Genomic DNA, 23,418 nt, shown 5'->3' with positions numbered 1-23,418 from the left:
CTTTTGGCATATGAGCATAATAATCATTTTCGAAAATTCATAAGAAATATGGTATAAATGGCTTTTTTCTATACCATTTTTCATATGGCGTTGATTTTTCTAAGGTTTTTATAAGTATTTAATTTTTAATGTAAATAACTAGCTTCAGTCCATAAATATAAATAACTTTTTTGCATGTAATATAGAATTCGCTAATTCTACAATTGTTTTATTTTATATTATATTTTATATTTTATTTTATATCGATAAATCCATTTTGTTTTGATGCATGCAGTACTTTTGTCTCAAGATTAATGTTTTTCGAAAGTAATTTTTGATTTCATTTTTTTAAAATTGAATTAATTCAAAATTTTTTTTTTGAATTCATTTTATTATAAAATTCTTTATCAGTTTTTAATCAGTTTTCAATCTTTTGACATTATGTTCATCCATCTATACTTATATCAGTATAAAACTGTTTTTGAGAACTTCTGTTTTCTTTTTCAAAAAATAAACATAATACCTTAAGTAATACATAACATAATATCTTAATAATACCTTAAGTAATCGTCCTTCAATAATAAAAAATAATACGATCCTCCAATATATAGTTACATCTTACTGCATAAATCGATATAAAAGATTTCTCTTGCATGCTTGGCAAACTGTATTTTCGGAAAAGTTGTTCGATGCTACTTGGCATATACATATCTTTCATGAAAGATATTACATCATTAATATTCAAATCTTATATACTTGAATTTATTAGCTGTTATGTGTGATATATATATTGCAATGTTTTTAAAATGTACGTGTTCTAATCTTTCATGTTACTGTTCTGTCACTCATTAGCATATTTGCTTCTGTTACAAGTACTGATATGAAACTTAATTTATATAATTATAATTTATTATATAGTTATAATTTATTAAGTTTATTTTTCTTAAAAATTAATTTATTGGAAATTTATGAAAATATATACTTTGTCCATCATCTTCAAAAATATTTCTCATTCTTTTTTCAGAAGCATGTCCGATTAATAACAAACAACATTTTTTTTAATCGCGATACATATAGTACTCGATCGATTGTGTGACGCGTATATGTTCCGTATTTATCATTTCAACATCAATGTTTTCTTTGCCTTTAGCATTCAATATATTGCCATTATTTATGCGAATCGTATACGTATTTTCTATGTATATTTTCATAATTTTAAACTATTCTTTTCTGATAGAGATATATATTGCATTGCACAACATTTGTTTTATTTTCACATCTCGGAAATCCAACAATCAATATGCATTTTTAGTTTATTTTCCACCATGTAAATTTTCATTTGTCGTTTCCACAACGGATAGTTTTATCCATTGAAACAATGAAAGTGATAGTTTTGCTTCAGCTATTTTTATTTTATTTTTATTTTAATTTTTAAACAAATACAAAACACATCTTCGTATTGAATCACAACTTTACAACAATACATTTCTTACCATTCCTTTAAAATTATCACTCGCTACATAATAACAAAAGACATTGGATCTATAACCTAATTAAGGAATAAACTGAAATAATTTGATTAAAACAACAAGAAAGAATATATTTAAAAAAGGAAATAGGAATAAATTATGTTATATAAATGTAGATGCCTTTGTTCTGTTTTTAAGCTATATATTTTGAGCTATATTACACGGCGGTTCAAAAAAGGGAACAAACAAAACAGTATCGAAATAGCGATCGCGCCCAATGATGCCTATGATTTACATAAATATATAATACATAAGTCGTATCTTTACATATAGAAACTCAACAAAAAGTTTTTATAACTAAATTTTTAAAATAAATTGAGAAATGAATAGATTGAAACTAAATAATCCGATTTAAAGTCTTACTCAAGTTATATATATAAAAACTACTATAAGCATTTAATGTAATTGAGTTATTATTTATAATAAAGTAAAAAATCACAAGTAAATCATATATTCTTAACTACATAAAAAAATCATATAAGGATTAATTTAAACTTATTTAAAGTAAAACTTTTAATGAAATTTGTTTTATGATTAAATTTAGAATAAATTTGAAAATTAAAATCTTCTCTTTACAATGAATCTATTTAGCCAATGAACATTAAAAAAACATTTTTATTTATAACATATATTAATAATTTGACAAAAAATCATTCAATAAGTTTTAGAAGATTATTGTAAAAGAATTCAATTTTTAAATTTATTTTTAGTGCCGATCAAATTTCTCAAATTTTTAAAAAGAAAAATATCTTTATTTTTTATATATCATGTGATATATGATATAAAAATATTTAAAAAAAAATGAACTAAGAATTATAAAAAAAACTAATTGATATTAGATTATAGATTTTGTAATTATAAGCAAATTTGATTTATTTAATCCTGTTTTTTAATATCTTTCTCCATATATTTTTTATTTTTCTTTATAATACTTACAGATCATAAGATATTTATCAACAGATAGAATAAATTGGGATAAATTAAATTTCTGAAAAATTAATCAGATATGTAAAAGAGATCATGTAAAAGAGATTTAATAAAATAATGATTGATAAATAATCAAATTGATATGTAATGATAAATATTTTGAATTATGTCCAAAATTTCGAATAGAATTTTTTCAAATAAAAAAAGAAATATGCTACTAGTTAAGATAATGAACATTTCAAATCAATTCAATCTAATTTTCATTTTATTCAACATCAGAACTTAAAAGTTCTAGAAGTTATAAAAAATGAATCAAACTTTTAAAATATCGAAAACTGGGATACATAGTCCTATTATATATAGATCATTATAAATAAATAAAAAAACTCCATTGAATAATTTTTCATAATTATCCATATTTTTTTCATACATCCATCTTCTTTATAAATCAATATATCAATAACACTTCTGTGAAAATGTCGAGCGTGTGTCTCCAAGTATATCAATGAATTCTTTATCTAGAATAAACTTTATGGATGTAATGATGTTATTTTCTTGTAATAATAACTTCATGATAGCATAAAAACTAGATCCCTATAGCAGTTAATATGTCTGTACCAGTCCGCATACATAAGTCATCCGATTTTAATCCTCTATATGCGCGTACATTCCATATTCTCCTACTGGCTGACATGCCGTTATCATACTTATCTTAACTTATACCTGAACCAGTTCTATGGTAAGAGTAAAACTTTCCTTTTTTATTTTTGCATGAATATAACTATTCTAGATCGAAACTATGGCAAATTTTTTTTCTCGAGATAAAAGTCTATGACACAACAGTATCTCTTCATTGCTATTGTTACGTTATTATTATTACTTCATATAGTTTAACTTTAATTTGTTAATTATTTGTTATTTATTAATTTTTCAAAAAGTTAATAATTAAAGACAATCAAGAAAATCAAAGAGAAACATATATGAAAAATAGTAATAAATTCGAGCATTATACTAATAATTATAATATTAATTAATATAATAATTATTCTTATATTGATATGGATGACACACCGAGAGAATAAATATCATCGCCATATATTACTATTTTGGAATACATGGCGATGCAATATTATTGAAATATTGAAATATAATTTGTGTTAATTAAAGATGGTTTTTCGACTTTTAATATTAAAACTCTTGCGTTTTGATTGTGATTGAGAATAACAAGTCTAGCAAATCTAGCAAGTTTTAGTAAATCTAACTATCTCTGAAAGAATGTTTTTTGCCTTTGATTTTGAATATATATATATATATATATATATATATATATTAATGTAATTTTATTTTGAATATAAATAGAAGAGAATTTGAAATAATTTTTAAATTTTTTTTGTTTTAACTCTTATCTTTTTTTGATTAATATACAATTAGATTAAGATATTATATATTATTATTTTTTTCTTATTTTTTCAGTAAAATTATCTGCAATAAATTCGTATCATGAAATTTTTTTTATATAAAACATTAAGATAGAAATATAAAATAATATTTATTTCATATTAATATGAAATTTGAACGATTGTTTAATAAATAAAAAATGTTTTCATACTTTTTATTTTGTTCATATAAACATAATAAGAATAAAGAATACATAAACATCTATCAAGAATTATATAGTTCGGTTAAAATTTTTCAATTTTAAAGTATTCCAATCATATAAATTATATCAATCATAATTATATACAATCATTATTTATATGTTTACACAATTTAGTTATACAAACTTTATATGATTATAATTTAATTAATGTTTAAAAGAAGAATATTATTAGAAAAATAATGTTTAATTCCCTTATTTTATCTTGACAATCATAATGTCAAGACTGTTACATAAAATAAAATATGACTAAAAAATTAAAAACTATAGATCTTTATTTTTTCATGAAAGCTAATAATAAATAAATAATATTATGTATGACTATAAAATTAATTATAATAATGTATATTATAATGTGCAATTAATTGTAATAATCTATATAAACTTAATTCTATATATAAAAAGAAATGTTAAATAATAATAGACATGCATGCTCTAAAGTTTTAGGCTAAATGGATTTTTATTATTTCATCTTGAATCTCGCTTAAGATAATTATTAAGAAATTAAATGTCGATTAACATCACCTATTATCAATTGATGGGATCATTTGATTTCCATAAGAAAAGATTCATACTCCATAATAATCGCGCTTAACTCGATGAGATCCAGCGGGAATTGACCGTTATTAATTTCTCAGTAGAAAGTGAACTGATACTTTGGTATCTCAATACCGGTTCACCGATCCGGTATGCCGTTCTCTTGACTGGATTCGCAATTTAACGATCTTTCACTAAGTATTAAGTTTGCTGAATATTATTGTGAAATATTTTATATATATATATATATATATATATATATATTAATGGAAATAAAGTAGTTTATTTTCTTATGAACCAATATTTTCATTTTTCACTAAACTTATCGATTTTCTAATAATAGCTTATATTTTGATTCATTATATTATTAAAGTAAATTTATGCGCTTTTTGTTTTAGGAATAATTAAAATAAAAAAAAATTAATATTTAACTTTCAAATTTAATCGTAAATAAAATCGTAAAATTCATAAAACCCATGAATTCTTCTAATTTATTGCATTTAAATTTTTTTTAATTATTTTTTTTTCTTTAATTAAAATGAAATATCAAATTCGTAAACATTACTTCCAATATCTTAATATCTATAAAAATTATTTTAAAAATTAATTTTGAAAAAAAATGCAAATTAACAATAAAGACTATTTTGAATCGTTTAAAATCAATATTAAAATTTCAAAAATTTTAAATGTTTTTTTGTCTTTAAATAGTTATATATATCATAATTAGATTGCGAATATTTATGCAAATATGAAAAAATATAATATGTTATAACATTTTAAAATATACAAAATTTATTCAAAGTATATATAAACATACATAAAATAAAAGTATAATATATATAAAATATATGAATTATTTCATTATCATTATTTATTATTTATTATAATTTGTATTATAATATATAATTGTAATTTTATTTATTATTTCTATAATTACTTCTTTCAGTAGTACGTACTTGTCTTTTATTTGAAAAAATTAATTAAACTATTAATAATATTCGTTTAAATGTATATCAACATTATATTCAATGCTAGTAATAATATGAACATATGACAACTTCTTATTCATTGATGCATTGCACTAATTTTTCATTTTTTCATTAATAAATAAAAAAAAATAATGTTCTCCTTTATTGAATTATATATATAAATCTCTATTCATTATAATAATGTTATAAAATGATCTTTTGTCAATAATATTTTCCAATCATATTATGCCATTAATCCTAAATTGTAAATTATAAATGATTACACATTTAAAATTAAGTAATGATGAATATATTATTATAAAATTATAAAATTATAAAAAAAATAAGAATTAAAAAACAGAAAAAATTACTGTTTGCAAAAGGAATATTTATATTATATATATATAAGAATATTTATATTTAAATTTCATCGAAAAATTGTTTTGTTCATTATATGTATTATATATTCTATTATATATCTATATTTCTTGATATCAATATTTTCTAAATATAACTATTCATTATCTATTAAAAATAATGTATTAATATTTATTATATTTTATTTTTTATTTTATTTAATATTTATGTTATATTTATTTCCTTATTATTACCGTCTTTAGTATCTTATAACAGTAACTTAATAAATACAAAATGGTTTCATTTTTTTTTGTCTCGTTTTAAAAAAATTTATTATTATTAAATTTATAATATATATAAAATATAAAATTTATTAAAATTATTATTTAAAAAAATTTCAATTGTTTATGAATAATAAAAAAAACTTATTTAATAAATAAAATTCAATCAATATTTTTGTTGAAAAAAAAATAAAAAAAACAAATATTTGTTTATTTTTTTTAATCTTTAGAATCAATTCTTTAAATGTTCTATAAATAGATAATTAATATATATATAACAGTATATATAACACTACTTTAAATTAAGGATTAACATACAAGTTAAAAAGATTGATCTTAAAATAACTTTATTTTTTAAACTTATCATAAATTCAATTTCAATTCTTGAATATCTAAATCTTCTAGAAACATTAATACGTAAAAAAAAAAAATATGAAATTATTTGTTAATTTAAAAATGATTGTTTATATCATATATTTAGAAATGAATTTTAGTAATTTATAATAGGAATAAATATTCGATGTTTACGGAATGATTTGCAGAATGCAATACATACAAATTTCATCTTATAGCTCTGAGAACTTCATTTTGAAACACGTGAATATTTGCCTACAACTTCACAGTTTCAAAAGACATAGTAAACATTGGCAACTATATAAACGATAATATGTGTTTAAATCGTTGTTATTAATAAGACCCTGAAAAAGTTTATTATTCAGATCCATGGCAATAACAAAAAGAAGAGATCGAAAAGAAGATATGTATTTTGTGATTTATTACGATCATTGTAAACATAATTTTTCCATGCTTCTCAACATATTTACATTCTACTATGTGCATTATATATTTTATTTTATTTATTAAGCTTATTTAATATTTTTTTTATTAAATTTATTTTTTTCATTCTCAATTTTTTTTATTCATTTTTTTATTTCATATTTATATTATTTGCATTAAATTTTATTGGTTAATAACTTTATTAATAAATTATTAATAAACTTTATTAATAATAATTTTATTAATAAATAACGAATTTATTAAAACTTTCAAAAGATCAAAAAGATGAACTTGGCAACATATGTATAATTAATCTGTATTCAATCTAACTTATCTAAAATTATATTTTATATATATAGTATATTTTATAGTATAATTTATTTATGAAAGGTATTTTGTTAATATTTAAGAAATAACGAACATCAGTTAAAACCTTTTGATTACTCAGAATTATTTAGAAAGACGATTTTGATAATATATTAAGATGATATATCAAATATATTAAATATGTATATTAATAAGAAATTTTCTAAATCCCATATTTATCAAATTCACCTTTGTTTTCAATGTATTAAATATAACTTTACTTTCTGTTTTTGAAAAATTCAAAGTTTATTATGACTAAAATTATTATATATACGAGTATTAATTAAACATAATTAAACGTTGTCATTAATAAATAATTTCAATATTAAGAAGATAAATAAAAATTAAATTCAAAAATTGTTTATAGTCAATATTCTTCATATAGTACAATCATCTACAAAGATTTTTGTATAATTTTCAAGAAAATCATTTTTATTGAAATAAATTATTTTTTATTAGTGTTTTTATTAAACACATATTCTTATAATATATATAAAATATTTAACACAAAATAATAATAATAATATTTATAATTTAGTTTTTCATGAAATGAATTTTGTAGCACTTTATTCTAATACAAAATATACTTTTGTATAAAACTGTTTTTCAATATTTTCTAAAATTTACTTAATATAATAGCATAATAATTAAATAATTAATTGATTGCATAAGTTTTTTGATTATCATTAAGTGAGGAATATATTATTTTTTATTTTTTTTTTCTATATAAATTTACATTGATAAATTGATACATTATTAAATATATAAAAATTTTTGTGGATAAGTATATATATGTATAATTCATTTTAATAACTTGAATCAACTATTATTATTATTATAACTATTATTACCTATAATAAATAGATTCAATTCACGAGAATAGAAGTTTTCCAATAAGACAATCAGAATATATTCAAAATCTTGACTGTATTGAAGACTGAAATAAAAAAATAAAATTCTTAGACATTTTTAATAATTCTTAAGATTTTTATAATTAAAAATAATCAAATTCTTGCAATAATTACGTTCTTGCAGCAATAAAAAAGTAAATTATTTAATTTATTGATTTATGCATGATTTATAAATAGTTATTTAAGTTATAAAAAAAATGATTCGGTAAATTATCATATAAATCTATTATTTATATTATTATATAAATTTATTTATTATACGAAAGATTTAAATCGACATAATATATTTAAATGTATGTCTTCAAAATAGCGTAAAAAAAAAATTTTTAAATATATTTCATAATCAAGTATAATCAATATAAAATATATTTCATAATCAGTTCATTTGAACATATACGATTATAAACATCTCTCTGTTTCTTATGTTCCTATTTTCTATTTATTTATTTATATTATATGAACTATCGCATCGACAGAAAATATGTACAATAAATGCAAAAAATTTTACGTTAGATATAAATAGAAATTGAATTGAAAAATATAACGAATTTTTAAATTTTTAAAAAAGATTAAAAAAAAACATAAAACAAATTAATAATTAGAAATCATAATAATGGATAATAAAGACTAAAGATTGCAATTTAATAATTAAAAAAATGAAAAATAGAAACTATTGAAATTACATAATAATGAAGATTATGAAATAAAATTTTTATTATGAAATAAATTTTGAATATTAACAAGATTGTTTTGCTATTATATCGCAATTGTTCACAATTGGACTTTTATTAAATCTTATATCTTATATCTATCTATTTAAAATATTCATTGTTAATCCAGTAATATATTAATGTAATATGTAAAGTACATATTTATCTATTCATTGTTAATTCAGTAATACATTAATGTGATATGTAAAGTACATATTTGAAATGGAAATAGAAAAAAAAATTTTGTTGTATTATGTTAAAAACTTTTTGCATGATATAAATAAAATAAAAAATTTCAATTGTTTATTGCCGTATAGACTAAAAATCAAATTATTATTATTATTAATTCCATTCTCTAAAAAATTTATTATTATTTTAAAATTAGTAACAAATAATTAGTTTTATTATTTAATTTATATATTTATGTGATTCATATAATTTATGTAAAACTTTTAATTAATTCAATTCATGTATTCGATTTTTATAATTTCATTGAATTTATTAAAAATTACGATATTATTAAAACAATTTATTTCTATTAGAATATTTTATATATACAATTATATATAAAATATATACAATTGTATTTTATATTATATTTCTTTATATAAAAAGTGACCTATTTATAAAAATTTAGTATAACTTATACAATTTAATAAAAAGAAGAAAATAAAAAGTTATTGCAATATTTTATAAGATATCAGGAAAAATTATTAATTAATAATTAATATTAATTAATAATAGGAAAGAATATCATACAAAAATTATTAGGTATTCATATTTCAGCAATAAATTTAAATTATGTTGAATATAGTATTTAATTAATTATTTAAGAGATTCGTAAAAATAAATTCAAGCAAATTTAAAGCTGAACTAAATTTTCCATTATCTTTCATTTGATTTTATATTTCCTCTCATTATATTCCTTGAACGATTTTATTTTTGATTTATAAGAATAAGAATTATTATTAACTATAATTTTACAAATATAATACAATGTAATAATATAATAATGCTCTCAAGTCGATCAATTTTAAAGGTTATATAATATTATTATAATTTTAATTTAAAATAAAGGTTAATTATTTATTCAAACTGTCAGTATTAATTTGTCCATTTCTTAATTAGGCGAATTATAATACACTTGAATAACTTGATATTGTAATCTTTGACGATTCATAACTAATTTAAATATCTCATAAAAATCAAGGAAAACAAAAACAATATTGATTCTTAATCATAATTGTATTATTGATACAAGAAAGGCTTTAGAATGTTGAAACTTTTTAAATAAAATATGTAATTAAATCTATGTTTTTTTTCGTATTATATTAATTAAATATTTTTTAATTAAAAAAATTATTTTTTTAATAAATACTTAATTTTATTACTGTATATTTTCAAATCTGAAATTATAACATATTTTATAAATTGGCTAACAGACATTATTTTTCTAAAAAATCGAGGTTTTTCTTTCATTCAATAATTATTTAAGCGAATAATATCTTTATATGTATTCGAATTTTCAAATGAAACATTATTATTATTCTAATAGGGTATAATAGATATTAAAATCCTAACAGCAATAAGAGGCTTAAGTTTTATAAATATAGAAGCTTAATTTTTATAAATATCATGTTCAGATGAAATAGATATAAAATTTAAAAATAATTTTAAAACAAAAATAAAAATTGATATACAAATATTTCTTATTTCTTAAGTTAGTTTTTAATTTTGCATTAGATAAAATAAAACGAAGATAAAATTATTTCATTCGTTTTATCACAAATTTTCTTTTTTTAATTATTCTCCATCTATAAGAAAATCTATTATTTTTAATAATGATTAATGATACTTAAATTAATTTAAATTTCAAAAATTATGAAATATATCAGTCAATCAGTTGATAAATCTATATTTCTATTTTATTATCTTATATCTATCTTACTGTCTTAATATTGCATTCGATATTTCTAATATGATTAATTATTGAAAAAATCATATATCAAGTTTTAAAAGTTTCTTTATTATTATTTTTAAAGAATGATTTCAATTTTCAAATCTATGGTGGTTTCCTTAAAAAAAATTTTTAATATTTATAAAGTTATTAATATTTATAAAATTATGAATTTGATTCAAAAAAAAAAGATTCTTGAGAAAAATTATTTAAATAAAAATTCTGAAAAAACTTTACACTTCATAACTTACAAATGAATCTAAAATTATTATTGTATTTTTTTATAAAGATTTAAACGATTTTATACAATTTGTTATTATAAGAATTTAAATATCGACAAATTCGAAAATTAAGCGATTCTTTAATTTTACATGTCAATAAAATATATTTAATTTATATATTCAAGAATCATTTTATTAATGGAGACGATATTAAAAATAATAAAACCTAAAATGAAAAATTAGAACAATAGATATTTATTTTCTATTATTATAAATAAAATATAGAATGTTAAAATATTTGTACATTACCTTTGAAGAGGTAATTCTAGAAATTAAAATAAATATGAAAATGTCAATTTTATTATAATTTATTTATTAAATTATAAACAATTTCATTAGATGGAAATAAAATGAGATGAAAATAAAATGATCTTTCTTAACCATAAATTATTTATAATTTAATCAATAACTTTATAATTTAATAAAATTTAATTGTTCAATTAACATTTTATATATCAATTTCTATATTTATTTTAGCATTTAGAATTTATTTTTCTATGAAAAGATATTTTTTGAAGATAATATTTTGTATTCAATTTTGTTATATACATACAAAAATAATTTTTCTATATATATTAATAATTTTGATTATTATTATTATTTATTTATTTATATTTATTATTTTAATTTAATGTGAATTATTATAGAATTTGTTAACTTTTTAACTTTATTAAAATTGCAAAAATTAAAAATCATTTAATCTTGATATGAAATAAATATATGTGTAATTTTTTAAACAAATTATTTTATATTATTTTTTTATTTAAAAGTAAAATGTTTTATTACCTCTAGAAATAAAAAATAAATGAAAAATAAATATATGAAAAAATTACATATCCAATTCAATAATGTAATAAATATATTGAATTTAATATATTCTTAATACATTCAATATTTTATTAATTAAAAATAAAGATAAAATAAAATAAATAATTCAAACATAAAAAAATTCTGATATAATAATCTTAAATTTAAAAAAATTTTAAATTTACTTTTGAAATCACGCATAATATCTTTTTCCATTTCTAATCAGTTGCCTACAACGATTCCGATGTCTCAATCGCAACCTAACACACTCCATAATTGACTATGAGTTAACTCATCAACGAACAAATCATCCTCCGCTATTCGCCCACATGTTAATCGATTCTTGAAACGAATGCAAATGAAATTTAATTTAAGAGATCATCATTAACATTTTCTCATTAAAGAAAAAATATGGAAATCTGCACCAAATAAGATATTTCATGAATTAAAATAATGATATAAAAAAATAAACAAATTTTTACGTTTAAATGCATTTACATTATATAATTGAAAAATTCAATGAAAAAAAATAAAAATATATATGATTTAATTACAATTTTTTTATATGATTAATTATTATTTGTTTCTGTAATCTTATAATATACATATAATATAATATATATTATATATTCATTTTATCACATGTAATATATTTAACATAATTTAAATAGTATAATAGTTTAAATAATGTAAATACTATATAATGTAAATAAATATTTTTATTACAAATTGAATTATATAAAAATTTTGCTATTAAAAGCCAATAAATATCTATAAAAAAAAAGCTTTATAAAAAAAAATAGATTTAAATCATTAATATCATAAAGAATTTGAATATGATAATAGAATCTTATTATATTAAATTAAAAATTATTGTATCATAAAAAAAGATATTTCATAAATTAAATTAGATGATATATCTTAGAAAAAAATATTTCATAAATTACGAGTCGTAATATGAATTCATAGTATCGAAATAAAAGTTAATAGCAGATGCAATTAATAATTTAATAACAAATTTTCCGAAAAAATTATTTTCAATAAAAATTTTCCTATAAATTTTTATATATATATATTTCTCTTTTAATAAATCACTAACTTTTATCTCAGTAATACATTAAAATAGAAATTTTATTTTTTTGGAAAAATAAATTTATACATTTTGCGTTATTAATTATATCTGACATTATCAAATTATCTAACTTATTATATAACACTATATAACTCATTATCTAATATAATACAAAATTATAATAATATGAATAATAATATAATACGAAAACGTTTTAAATATTTAATATTTAATACGAATTTTATTTTAAATAATGTTGTTTTTACCTTATTCAGAAAAAAATTTTTTAAATCAAGATTTATTCGATAAAATTTAATGATTTTAATTTGAAACTAATTAATTCATTATTGTTTATTTAAAAATATCAAAACGTAAAATTAAAGAAAATAACTAACAAGATTTCTCGTTCAGCATCAAAAGATGCCATAGTTATAAAGGTTTTTAGGGACCTTGACCGAGTGACGTATAGCAGGAGCAAGAAAACAATGTGCAGCAGGAGCACTGAGCAATAATAGCAGCATCAATGCCGGCTACTTTCCTACCAGGTTGTTCTGCAACGTATATATACCTGTTAAAGTCCGTATGTCTGCTTCATCTTACAGAATCGGTTCGTTCATTCCTTCGTCCATCTATGGCACGTCCGCTTATCCGTTCTCGTCCGTTATTGCCTCCTTTTCTGCCTGTCTCTACCTCTCAGAGTCAATCTGGTGGGATAGAACTTCGACCGTGGTGGAAGGAGTAGTAAGCAGCTTACGCAGTTTCAACCTGGATCGCAGCTTTTATTAGTTCTTCGGCGCTCGGCGAAGAATGATGCGTGTCGTGAATAATAATAATCAGTGTGCGTTCAGATTTGGAATTATCTAAGTACTGTTAATACGAACAAATCGTGCGCATAATATTTAAACGATTCATTTAGTGAACAAGGATTATATTTGGTGAATATATTATTAATTGATATCCTGCAATATAAATTTATATATCAATATATATTTTATGTACATGGAATGACTTTCATTGAAAATATATCATGTGTAATCATAATTTTTAAAATTTCGTGAGAGTGATTTCAAACATTCAAAGAAACATTAAAAGTTTGAAGTGTATATTGTATTGAAATATTTCGATGCAATGAGAATAAATGTGTAATCTTCATATTACTGATTTTTATATATATAGAAACAAGATAACTATCAAATAATTGATGATCGATAATAATCATTGTTACATCATATTAAATTAGGATCAAATGCAGTGTTCGTCATCCCAAGGACAAAACATCTGGCTATTTCTGGTGGCAGTGACAGTTGTACGTAAGAGTGTTTTGTTCGATTTCATTATCCGAAAGTTTTGTCCTTATTGTCATTTGACTCGCAGATGAATCATTAATATATCTATAAACAATATATTAAAAAAAGATATCTGTAAATATCAAAAGCATTATTGATCGAAATGTTACTTTCAGTGAAAATAAATTGAATTCTTGAAATTAAAGCTTTGCCTGGTCGCATTAAGTTTAAAAATTATGTTTTTGACGAGTCTTCTTTTGATCGCTTGACTAATCGTGAAAGAAATTAATTTATTTCAAACATGATATTGATTTGGATTTGCCGATTATGATAAGACATGTAAGAAATAAGCAAATAAAAGAGATTTATTTTTTATGATATATTTTTTTTTTATATTTTTGTTTGATCATAACTTGACTCATTTAGAATGTGATTCGAATTAATGATTAATTTTTGATAATAATACAACATAATGTATGAAAGATACATAATAGAAGAGATTCGTCTTTGTTTTCACTTTGAAAGAAATATAGCAATTATATCGCTCAAGGCTATAAGTATATTTATACTGAAGTGACGCGATAACATCGGCAAAGGCTCGATGTTACATAAAAATCTGGTATTTATAAATTGCGTGTTTGTAATTATTAAACAACATTGAAAATTTGATGGTTTAAAATCGATTATTCGAAATCTCAATAGACAAATTTATTATGATTATGATATTTATTGTGATATTTATTATGATATTCGTGTAAAACACATTGTTAACCAAACGAGGAAATATTTATTAAAACTATTTATTATAATATTAAATATTTAACATATTTATTGGTGATTATTGGTGATTATTAATAATTATTCATATTCATAATTTTAAATAATGATAGAAAGCTATAAAAATTTTAATTATTAGAATTGAAACATTTAATCTGTTAACTGGTTTTATAATTAAAATTTTTTATAATAATAGAATTAAAAGTTTTAATCGAAATTTTTAATAAATATAAATAATATAAAATAATATAATATAAAACATATTTTTAATAAAAATGAAAAAATTGTATCAAAGTAAATTCATTAATTATTAAAAAAATTTTTAATGCAAATGAAATTAATCTTTCTTATCTAACTGAAATAAATAAAAATAAATGAATAAATAAATATTTATAAATTTTTTAACGATCCTAATATTCTATTATGATAATAGCATTATATATTAAATATATCCATACATATTAAAATAATATTTGAGCTAACCAAATCTAACAATTGTTTTATTATAAAAATTTTTTCAAATTTTTATTGAATAATATAATTTTTAATTTAATTTATCCTTATTTTTATATATTATATATTTATTTTTTAATACTAAAAAAATAAATTGAATTATAAATATAATTATAAAATGTTATATTTTATCTATAAAATTTAGATAACAATATTTGTTATTGTTATTATTATTATTATTATGTTTTTTTCTTATGTTCTTTAGGTGATTTTTCAAATAACTTTATAATAGAAAATATATATTAAATATAAAAAAATTATTAATGATAAAAATGTACTTATTAAATCAAATGTATCATCTTCAATTTTAATTTTTAACGAATTCGTTGAATGTGTTTCATTAAAAATTCAACTGTATTTTAACTTCAATGCCATATTATAATAAATTACATTTGCATATTATAAGATATGATATAGATATAATATCGCATAATCAATAATCAATATTATATTAATGCTATATAAATAAAATATAAAATAAATTCTCACGTAAATTCTCACGTCATATTAATAATATCAAATTTTCATTAATCAAAAATCAAATTCTTCTAAATTTTACATAAATTGCAATCTTTTATGTCATTTATTTCGAAACGAAGAACGAACGGATGGACATACGCAACTTACCTTCGCAACGAGATCACCGTAATTATCCTGATCGTGAAAGTATATCGTAGCTCGGATGGATGGCTCGTGATCCATGTTCATCAAACGACCGAGAAGGCGAAACGTTAATCGAAAGGGAAACTACTTTCAGCGGACGCATGAGTAGATTGCGGAACAGGTACGCGTGCGATTTACTCTCTCATCGAGTGACGGGAATCGTCGATAGAGAAACTAGAAATGCAATGAAAAGATACTATCGCATTAACTGAAAGATCAATTAATTCGTACTAATGGATTTTAATCACTATATTGATGAATATTGGATCTACAATTGGATTTATTTATAAACAAATTTTCGATCATGTGTTATATAATTTATTTTTATAAATACTATCTATTTTATATTTTTTATATATATTTTATAAAACAATTTCATTCGATTAAATCTTTAATCTGATTGATTTATAAGAAATATCTAATAATTACAAAAAATTGCGATTAATCGTTAATTAAAATTAATTATCGATAATTAATTTTAAACAATGATCATTTCATAATACATTCTATAATAGATGTATAGATTTTTCTAATAAAATGTACATAATAAGTGAATAATAGTTTTCTGAAAACTATTATTATATATATTATATATTTAATCGAAGTAATCATAATAGCAATATATTTTATATGAATTTTATATATATTGTATATATGATAATTTATAGAATAGCAATAGAATTTTTTAAAAATTTATATTGAAAATTATCATATTAACATATAATTTTTCAATAAATTTATATCTTATATCATAATGTTTTTCTTCATAATATTTTATATTTTTATATATGTATTTAATAAAATATTTGCCAAAAATTTATAAAACGAGATAAATAATTAAACAAATCTAATTTAATATTTTTGCATAATATTGTTCAAATAATTAATTATTTTCTTAAAATTTAATTAAAAGAAATTAGTTTTATTTGAGAAATTATGAGAAATTAGTTTCATTTCTACTGATATTTTAAATTGAATTTTTTGAGTTATGAAAGAAGTTATATTTTAGAGAAAAAATATTTGAAATATTTATATTTGGATAGAATTTAATAAAAAATATAATATTAAAGAAAATATTTTCCATTTCTAACTTAGATAACTATTTTCATTTTTAAGTATTATCAATAAATTATATATAAATTAAATATTTTTAAAAAATTGTTAAAAATAGAAAATAATAAAAAAAATTTAGAAGAGAAAAAAAATATCAAATTGGAATGATAATAAAATTCCGAGAAACATATCAATAAATAGTGTAAAAGATTAAAGATATGTCTCAAAGATATGTCAGTTAAAAATTTTATCAAAAAACAGAGGCACAAAATAAAAAACCATGTGTAGTTTGACACAATGAAGTTTCGAGTCTCGTCCTGTTTCACCGTCTTTCTCGATGTGTCCCTTGTTAAATCCAGAAATAGTCTCTACAAGCAGCTCTTATGAGCGGCTCAATCTTTGTCGTTTCTCTTTTTCTTCTGCTTATTTTATTTTATCTGTTTTTTACTATCTTTTATTTTATCTGTTTGCTTGCAGCAAAAATCATGGAATAAAGATCGTACCTCATCTTAATATGCGAATTTGCCTCGACTTGCACCCGAATTTCCTTCATTTTAGTCTCATCTTTTTTGTTTCATCGTATGTAAGGGAAAAAGCAATAACATAGTTTTGAATAGTGGTAATCGAAGAACAAATTTTTTATGATTTTTCTGCATTTAAAGTGTATCAATGAAACATGCGTTATCTGTGCTATTTATTGAATGAAAAATTTTAGCAAATGAATGTTAGACTGAATTAGTATTCAGTTTCATTGTTGAATGAAATTAATATTTGAATTGTTTATCACATTGATTAATTTTTTTTTAAATAATGAATATATATATTACTATTGTGAATTGCTTTAAAATTGATTATTATTTTTTTTATCTTTATTTTCTTTAAGAATTTAGAAAATATTATAATTACTTTTTGAATTTGATATTTGATATTTTGTTGAATGATTAATTGAAATAATTAATATATTTAATTATTAGCCTTATTATTATTAGATATTGTAATAATACAATTTATTAAAAAATATATATATGTAATTAAAAATAAAATATTTATATGTGTATACTTTTATTTTTAATTATTTATGAAATATTTATATTTATATATAATAAATTATAATATAGTTTTATAGTATTAAATTTTGAATACAATATAATATTGAATATTACTTAAATATTATTTATTTTATTAATTATTTATAAAAAAATTTATAGATTTCAATGATTTCGAAATATATTATTAAGAGTAATATTTTGAATATTTTTCTTTTAGTTACATGTAAATAGTCTTGGTTTTAATTTTTAAAATATTGTCAATGTTACATACTGCATTTCTAAGATTTGATTTATAAGTTTAGAATATTTTTGGATAATTTTGAATTAATTTTGATTTAGTTTAGATAATAAATATAATTACAAATTATAAAAAAAATTTATTATATATTTGTAGTTTTTAGTTTGATCAATATTGATATAAACATATTTAAATTCAATTCAGATAATCTTCAAAAAGATGATTTAAAATGAGATTTTCATTTTATCTTTTTATAATATGGTTAAAATGTTAAAATTAAATTAATGTAATATAATCCAAATCCAATAAATTATTCTACAAAATATTAGAAAGCTATTACATATTATATAATTAAAATATTTATCAAAAACATTTTATTAATAATAAGAGAAAAAGCTTTTGAATATTGATTAGAATTATTTCTACATCATATCAAAATCAATGTTGTTAAAACTGAATTCTTTAAGCTATATATATATATATATATATATATGATGTATAATTAAATATGCTAAATATGCTATAATATACTAAACATATTTTTGAATAATATTTCAAAAATTAAGACTGAATATTGATTATATGTATAAAAAAAAATTTAAAATGATAACATTCGAAATCATTGAAATTAATAAATATGATAAATAATTATCATTGCTTTTTTTAATATAAGAAATTATCAAATTAAAATGAAATTATTAATGAATTAATTTCAATTAACAAAATTATAATGTTTAGTTTTAAATATAATTTATTTTTCAATGAAGTTTACATTTGTAATATGATATGATATTGATATAATATGCAATATAAGAAGATTGAATGTGTGTGGATATCATGAATATAAACAGAAATATAAGCAGATTATTTAGAAAAATGTGAATTGCTTGAGTATGTTTTATATTATATTTAATAATATAGAAGTATTTAAATTATAAAATTTGTTTTAAATTTGATAAAAGAATCTATATAAGAATTTCTTTCGCTTTTTTTTTACTTTCTATTAAATTTCTTTAATATTGTATTACTTGTTTTATTTATAATTATAAAATTAAATAAAATTTAAAAAAGTAATTGTTGATGTAAGTTTTTGTTTTTTTAATTTATTTATAAAACTTTTACTTAGAAGTGCTAGTTTTTCTTTCTAATTAAACTGTATAAAAAACCAATTAATGTTTAAGTAATTTTCAAAAAAGATTTTTTCTTCTAAAAATTTTTTTTTGAATTTCTTCTTTTTAAATTTTTATTTATATTAAAAAAAATTTTCCCTATATACAATCATTTATTTATCTACAATTTTGTAAATTTATAAATTTTCTATAATCTTTTGTATAAAAATAATTTATTAATAATTTATTAATAATTTCAAATAATATTATAATTAAAGTAATATTGATTATAAATAATATTATAATTTTCTTGTAATGAAGTTTTTAATAATTTCTATTTTTTATTTTATTTTTTTTAATAATTTCTATTTAAAGAAAAAATTTTTTATAAAATAATTTACATAATTTATTTTTCAAATATTCTACAAAATTTACACAAGTTTCAAAAATATTTTTTTTTGTTTTATTCGAATGCACTGACTGAACAATATAAGAACAAGTATAAAAAATTGTTTAATTTAGTTTTATTAAATCGATCATTTTATTCTCAAAATTTCAATGTCACAATCGTTACAATTTATAAATATCTTTATTGAAAAAACATTCAGATTTCAACAAAGTGGGATCAAAACGCTTTTGAAATCAAATATTAATATTCTTAGCAATGTGTTTTTATCAATAAATTTAGCCTCGTAATGAATATCTTAAGAGTAGCCAGGATTTAATTTTAATAATCGGCTTCAATATTAATTATGAAAGATCTTAAATTTAATTCTGAGATAAATAATTAGAAAATAATTAAAAAAAGAAACATAAAAAGCATAATAACAAAAAAAATAAATTGCATAAATTTAAAATTTCAAATCGTCGTTATCAAAGTTTAAACTAAACAATCAAAAATTTCAACACAAATTTTTTCATAACAATTATTGTTTTTATCAAATGCATCATTGAATTAATACATTTTTCATAGCAATATAAATTGATCTTAATATTAATAATTCATTAGCTAAAATAGTTCATTAGCAAAAATCGGAATAAATTTATTATTTGTATTTTTATTATTTGTTTCACATTTGTGATTTATTATTAATATGTTTCAAATGGTTTTTTTCTTTGAATAAATAATAGATTTTTAAAAATTAGATACGTTCGATCTCTAATTTAATGAATTATTCAGACAAAATAGAATAATATTTATTTATCTAAAAAATTGGAATTTTTTTAAAATGAGAAAAATTCGAGTTTTTTTTTTAAAGTGTAACAAATATTTTTCTAAGCGCGAACTTTTGATTTTATTATTAATTAAAAATTAATTAAATTATGGATATCATGGCACAAAAACAATAAAAAAGAAAATACTATAAAATGTTTGTAAAACGTATAAATTATAATGAAATGGCGAAAATACTAGAGAATCATATCGTATTTTTCGCGATTATTTACTTTTTACATATGTATCACGAATGAATGTTTTAAGATCTTTAAGAATTTGTCACTTATAACTGATCATTGGTTATATTTTAATTTTTTTTTTTTAGAAAGTTGCGTATAGAGATATTAATTAATTTTTTTTTTAATTGCAAATTTGTTTTATTTATTATATATTATATTTTATATATATTTCAATATATAATATACTTTTTTAATAATATTTTTTCTAAAATCTTCACTATAAATGAATTATATAAACTCGATTTTTTAAAATTTGTTAATACTAAAATATATGAATAAAATAATGAATAAAATACATATTTTATTTTTCAAATATTATTAAATATTATCAAAAATAATCTATATTCGTTATTTATATTCTAATTTATATTCTATATTCATTCATAATCTATATTCTATATTCTATATATATGTATTCATACATATATTAATATACAGAATATAATATTTATATTCTCATATTCACAATTCGCTATTGATAACAGATGCAGTACAACTTATTAGTTAAATTCATAATTTTTTACGATTTTTCATAATTTCTTACATAATTCTTATTATTATAAAAAAATTTTTTTATAGCTTTTAAAATTACATTTTTTATTGTTTGAATGAACTACTTTTCCTAAAAAAATATTTTACATTTGAAAAAATAAACTTTAACTAAAATGAAATAAGTTTAGAAAAAGAAATATATATTGTATATATATATTTTTTTCCTATCGCAATAAAATTGCTCTTCAAATTTCTCCAACTTTACAAGTTTTTATATTCTTTTATATTACTAATACATATATAAAAAATCTATCAATCTGAACGATTAATGAAATGAAGATATGGAAATAACAAAAGTCAATATTTATATATTATCGAACCATTGTGTTTAAATTCAAAAAAAAAAAAAAAAAACAGAAAAAAAATAGAAAGAAACAGAAAAAAAAATAAAAGACAATATCAATATCCGTTTTAAGATGATGAGAATATTTCTTTGACATTCTAACTGTCTTCATGAAAAATTCTTTCCCAAACATGGCCAGCGGTTGCGACGCTGGTTTAGTATCTTAATCCAGTGATCACAGTCACGCGAATTGTCTCATTCGAAGTCGGCGGCTCTTCCGTGAGAGGGATAATAAAGTCGTCGAACCTAACCCCCAAGTACGGGTGCTTGAACCACGAACAACTCGCTATTAGATGGCCTTGAGAGATGAAGCGCATACGAGGTCATTCTTGCAAGCTCGAAAGGCAGCCAGATCCCGCACGGATACTCGCGAACGCAGGTTGAATCTGAAATCGTGATACCTGTGCATTATTCGTGCCTCTTAAAAAATGAAGATGGTCCCTTAGAAGGAATTGATGTATCGCGCTATGTTTTATTGCTTGATAATTGGAAATTGGTCATTGTTGAGAATTTCATTTATTTGAAATGAAATGAAACTCTAATGATTTTATTAATAATTTATTTAATTAAAAAAAATTCCAACAATTGAAAATAAATCTTTTTTTTTTTTGAGCTTTCTTTATTTTTTGAACGAATTTCTTTATTTTGTATTATTTAATTTACATTTCATTAAAATATCCGTTAATCCTTTTTTGGTTAAACAAAATAAGAGAAACGAAAAAATTTATTAAAGAATATTTATTAAAGAACAATTGAAATAATTGTAGGGTATTTAGCAAATCAATTATTTTTATAGATATCTTCGCATTGTTCTTGTTCGAATAATGTCATTTGTTGTAAAAACTATAGAATTTGAAAATTTTATATTATATGTCAAAATTTCAAATTGATATTCCGAATATACAAACCTGATTATCTAAATTTTTCAATTAAAAAAATAATAACTAGATTATTATTATAAATTTACAATTTTGTTAAAAATTTTTTTTTTTAGTATACTATAATTTTAGTTTCAAGTAATATATATTTATAATATTTTTATATAATATAAAATTTATTTTATATTTTAAAGAAAATGGCAAATTCCTTTAATGTTATATTTTTTTTACAACGATATTTGAAAAAATTGTGAAAATTAAACTTTTTGATAATAACAATACAATATATTTAAAAGATATGTTTGATTACACAATTGATAGTAAAATAATAATGTTATAAAAATAATAAATTTAATAATAAAATAATAAAATTATGCTTGAAATTA

At 18.9% G+C, this 23,418-nt stretch overlaps 1 protein-coding gene across 9 annotated transcripts in view; it reads left to right on the top strand.

The window, feature by feature from the left end:
• The window catches only part of LOC107995581 (uncharacterized), a 345,727-nt gene that overhangs the window by 156,420 nt on the left and 165,889 nt on the right, over window positions 1-23,418 (top strand). For 4 of the 9 annotated variants that reach the window (XM_062075883.1, XM_062075882.1, XM_062075881.1 and 1 more), the window contains exon 1: window positions 13,710-14,422. The exons of 2 other annotated variants lie outside the window; for them this stretch is intronic. The gene's annotated coding sequence lies outside the window, so the exon portion shown is untranslated. Of the gene's footprint in view, window positions 1-13,709; window positions 14,423-16,291; window positions 16,477-23,418 lie in introns of those variants that run through there. 3 more of the 9 variants (XM_062075880.1, XM_062075879.1, XM_062075875.1) reach the window with 3 other exon arrangements.

The sequence above is a fragment of the Apis cerana genome, linkage group LG6 (genome assembly GCF_029169275.1).
Source record: "Apis cerana isolate GH-2021 linkage group LG6, AcerK_1.0, whole genome shotgun sequence".
Taxonomy (NCBI): domain Eukaryota; kingdom Metazoa; phylum Arthropoda; class Insecta; order Hymenoptera; family Apidae; genus Apis; species Apis cerana.
The sequence above is the reverse complement of the archived record's forward strand: the minus strand, read 5'-3'. Positions and strand labels throughout refer to the sequence as shown.